Consider the following 5209-nt stretch of genomic DNA (forward strand, 5'->3'; position numbering starts at 1 on the left):
TCTATTCATCCATGAGCGACAAAGATGTATCATGATATCGGGGAAATATACTGGTGGGATAGAATGAAGAAGAATATAGCAGAGTTTGTTGCTCAGTGCCCTAATTGTCAGCAGGTTAAGATTGAGCATCAGAAACCTGGTGGATTATTACAGGCTATAGAGATTCCGACTTGGAAATGGGAAGTGATTAATATGGATTTCATCATAGGCTTACCTCGTACCTAGCGTAAGTTCGATTCTATATGGGTTATTTTTAATGGACTTACAAAATCAGCCCATTTTCTGCATGTCAGGACTACGTATTCAGTAGAGAATTATGCAAGGCTTTATATTAAAGAGATAATATGACTTCATGGTGTCCCTATATCTATTATCTCAGATAGAGGTGCTCAGTTTATAGCTAATTTCTGGAGGTCCTTCTAAAAAGGATTGGGGACTCAAGTAAGTCTTAGTACAACATTTCATCCCCAGACAGATGGTCAGGCAGAGCGTACTATTCAGACACTGGAGGATATACTACGAGCTTGTGTGATGGACTTTAGGGGTAGCTGGGATGATCATCTTCCACTTATTGAGTTCGCATATAATAATAGCTATTATTCAAGCATCCAGATGGCTCCATATGAAGCACATTATGGATGGAAGTGTAGGTCACCTACCGGATGGTTCGAGGTTGGGAAAACTAAGTTAGTAGGACCAGAGTTGGCACAACAGGCAGTTGAGAAGATTAAGCTTATACGGGAAAGGCTATTAGCAGCTCAGAGTCGCCAGAAGTCTTATGCAGATAATCGATAGCGGGACTTGGAGTTTCAGGTAGATGACTGGGTATTCCTAAAGGTATCACCAATGAAAGGCGTTATGAGATTCGGTAAGAAAGGAAAGCTTAGCCCTCGGTACATTGGACCTTATAAGATCATGCACAGAGTAGGCCAGGTAGCATATGAGTTAGACTTGACTTCCAACTTGGAGTCAGTACATCCATTTTTTCATGTGTCTATGCTCCGTAAGTGTATTGGTGATCCTTCTTAAGTCGTTTCAGTTGACGATGTTCAGGTCACAGAGCAACTATCATATGAGGAAGCTCCCATTTCTATACTAGATAGACAAGTTCGAAGATTGAGAACTAAGGACGTACCTTCAGTTAAAGTAATTTGGAGGAACAAGAATGTAGAGGAGATGACTTGAGAAGCTGAAGAAGATATGAAGTCTAGGTATCCTCACTTATTTTCGCTTCCAGAGGAGGATCGGACTGAGACATCACAGCCTATAGGTACGTATATTGTACTTGATTCTTATGTTAGTTATTGTCATTGGTCATGTGAGGCCATTGGTGTTATTAATGATTGTGGACCTATGTGGCTTTGTGTTGTTGGGTTTTCTGTCTCACAATTTGGTAGTAGTACCGTTATAGAGGAGACTCTGCCAAACACATATTCTATAGATCTCTAGGAGTTTAACATTCGGGGACAAATATTTCTAGGGGGAAGATTGTTACCCTTGTGCGTCCCAAGGTGACGTATAATGAATATGAGACTTGTTAATCATGATTTAAATGAGTTTAAATTAATAATATGACTATATATGATGTTTGGATATAAAATATAAAGTTTGGAAAAAATCGAATTTAAGTTGCGGAAAAACCGACTAAGGATTTGCCTTGTAACAGAGCGTTTTGAGAAATATATTTTGTGTGCTATATGACATATTTTAGGACATATTATATACCAAATTGAAGGTTTTGGAATGTAGTTTCCAATTATCTTAACCGTTCATTCATACGACATCCAGATAAAATTATAGAAGCGTCAGAAGATGGGCGAATGAGAGGGTGCCAAACTAGCACCTCTTTGACTTTTCAAAAGTTGATATATAGGTCTTAACTCGTCTTCTCTTCATTATTACATAGAACCAGACCATAGATCACCATAAAACCTGTCCTTGAGCTCTCTAATAGTGTTTCAAAGAATACTAACATCCCGGGTATGAAATCGAGAAGCAATGACATCAGAACGATCCCTGCGACGTAAGTATCACTATATCACCTCTCTTTTTATTTGTAATTTGAGTTTTGGAATGTATTTAGTAGTTAATAAAAGGCCTAATTTCTGTATTTAAGTGTTTAAATATCAAGGAAGATTGACAAATTCATTTTCTAATATTTAGAACTCACGGGACAATGATCGGAAGTCGTGAGTTCGATTTATTTCACTTTCAGTGGACTGTTTTGTAGTCCACTTGTGTTGGCCTATTGTTCTACTGATTTATGGAGTTTGGAAGGATGAAGGGCATGAAGAAACTCCACATGTGGTAGGGTAGTAGGCTGGTCGCTCGTTGTTGCAATTTCAGGTTAATTGATAACTTATTGATTGGGTATGTTATGGTATATTTGGGGGTTTTGTTGTTTTGAAGGTCCCAAATTGTAGTTGGGTTGTTTTTGAGTTGCTGATTGTATTGTGTTTGTATCTCACCTATAGTAGGCTTGAGAGAGTAGTGATCAGGGGAAATGTTGTCCGTTTTATTTTAGAATCGAGTTATCATTTGAGATACATGATATACCACCGCCATCTAAGTTGTACACGTATTTCTTTGTTATAGGGTTGGCGCGCTAGTTGTCATAAGCTTGTTGTTGAGTTGTATTGATGACTTGAGGTATGCTAAGGCTATCCTATCTTTCATTTTGGCATGATTCATACGATACAGACGAAATGAGCAAACGCACAATTTTCATAAAAGACTCTATTCATAGAAGTTTTATAAAGCGGTAGTTAGACCGGCCATAATGTATGGGGTTGAGTGTTGGCCCGTTAAGAACTCACATATCCAGAAGATGAAAGTAGCAGAAATGAGGATGTTGCGGTGGATGTGCGGGCACACTAGGATAGATAAGATTAGGAATGATAATATTCGGGAGAAGGTGCATGTGGCTCCCATTGATGACAAGATGCAGGAAGCGAGACTTAGATGGTTCGGACATGTTAAGAGGAGAAGCCCAGATGCTCCGGTACGGAGGTGTGAGCAGCTGGTTGCGGAGGGCACGAGAAGAGGTAGAGGGCGGCCTAAGAAGTATTGGGGAGAAGTGATCAGGCAGGATATGGCGAGGCTCCAGATTTCCGAGGACATGACACTTGATAGGAAGATATGGAGGTCGAGTATTAGGGTTGTAGGTTAGGAGGTAGTTGAGTCGTGCCTTTCTTCGTACCATGGTGGGACTAGCCATGTAGGGTTTTTATTTAAGATAGCTAGTGAGAATGTTGTGGCTTACTATTTCGCTTTTCAGTGCATGTCCTATTTACTAGCTATCGCTTTTGCTTTGTATCTTTCTTCTAGATTTCATGGTATTCCTATTTTTCTTATGACTGTTGTGGTGATACTAATATTTACTAATATTGTCTCCCTTTGCTTTGCATCTTTCTTCTGGATTTCATTTCATGGTATTCCTATTTATTTATCTTATGATTGTTGTTGTGATACTAATATTGTCTCCCTTTTGTCCTTTTGTCTTTTTTTTTTGAGTCGAGGGTCTTTCGGAAACAGCCACTCTACTCCTTCGGGGTAGGGGTAAGGTCTGCGTACACACTACCCTCTCCAAATTCCATTAGTGGGATTTTACTGGGTTGTTGTTGTTGTTGTTGTTGACTCTATTCATAGAAGTACTAGGGGTGCCTATGTTCTTGATTCCCCATGTGAATTATTATTATATCTTCTGCTCATGGGTCTCAGAAAAATATGTATTGGATAAAGTTTATCCGAAAGGCATATTGATCTTATGACATTCCGAGAAATCTTATTAACGTATTTCATATGCATTTCATTCATTTATACATGTACACTGACCCATGGCCAGATGGCATTATATACGCGTATATTATATGTATATGGGATATGGGAAAAGGTTACGGCGTTATATACACACCACTACCTGATCAGCTAGTATACATTTATAATTTCGCCCACAGAGGCTGAGATGATATGATGGGATGCCCTCAGAGGCTTGATGATGTTATGTACTCATATACCTATGCATGGTATACCATTTATACACATATGCATGACATTATAAATGTTTCATGATTCACAGAGCTCTTCAGACTTACAGGTTGAGTTCTTTACTCCATGTTCTTTCATGTCTTATATATACTGCTTTTCATGCCTTACATACTCGGTAATTTATTTGTACTGACATCCCTTTTGCCTGGGGATGCTGCGTTTCATGCCCGCAGGTCCCGATAGACAGGTTGAGAGTTCTCCTAGTAGGCTATCAGCTCAGCAGAAGGTGCTTGTACACTCCACTTGCTTCGGAGTTGCCTATTTGGTCAGTATGATTTGAATATATATTGATTGGTATGGCGGGGCCTTGTCCCGACCTTTATGATATTTATATACTCTTAGAGGCTTGTAGATAAATGTCATATATATGGATACTTGTATGGCCTTATCAGCCTACGTTTTGAGTATACAAATGATCACGTCGGTCTTATAGGCCCGTATGTCATATGTATAAGTTTCTATAGCATGTTGGGTCATCCTATATCTAGTATTCCCTTATGTTTTATTCCCGTTATCCCATGACGGCCCTTCTAGCCCACTTACCCATGACGGTATGATAAGAAAGATATGTTACGTTGGTACTCAGTTTTTTAAGGCATCGGGTGCCTGTCGCGGTCCTGCGGTTTAGGTCATGAAAAATACATCCTAAACAAGGAGTTCAAGGTGGGCGATCTTGTTTTGTTGTTCAACTCACGATTGAAGATGTTTCCCGCAAAGCTGAAATCCGAATGGAGTGGGCCCTTTGAAATTATGGGTGTGACACCTTTTGGTGCATTAGACTTGAAGAACAAAAATGATAAGGTATTTCGAGTCAATGGTCACTGGATGAAGCATTATTTGGGACAAGCTGATGATGGCCACATGGTGGCACTTATTCATTTGAAGTGATGGTAATCTGCGTCATGTCGCAATGTTAAATCAGGCGCTTCTTGGGAGGCAACCCATGTTTTCTTTTTCTTTTTCTTTTCTTCTTTTATAGATAGGTGTTATTTTTTGCTAACCGGATTTGAAGTGTGTTGCAGGACTGAGTGTGCTTTAAAGGAACTGTGCTCAGAAAAATTCGCTAAGTATGGAAAAGTGCGGACCGCACAATTCTGAATGCTACCGCAGAAGGCAACTGCGACCGCATAAATCTTGTGCGGACCGCAAAAATTGAGATGAA

This window comes from Nicotiana tomentosiformis, chromosome 12 (assembly GCF_000390325.3).
Source record: "Nicotiana tomentosiformis chromosome 12, ASM39032v3, whole genome shotgun sequence".
NCBI classification, from domain to species: domain Eukaryota; kingdom Viridiplantae; phylum Streptophyta; class Magnoliopsida; order Solanales; family Solanaceae; genus Nicotiana; species Nicotiana tomentosiformis.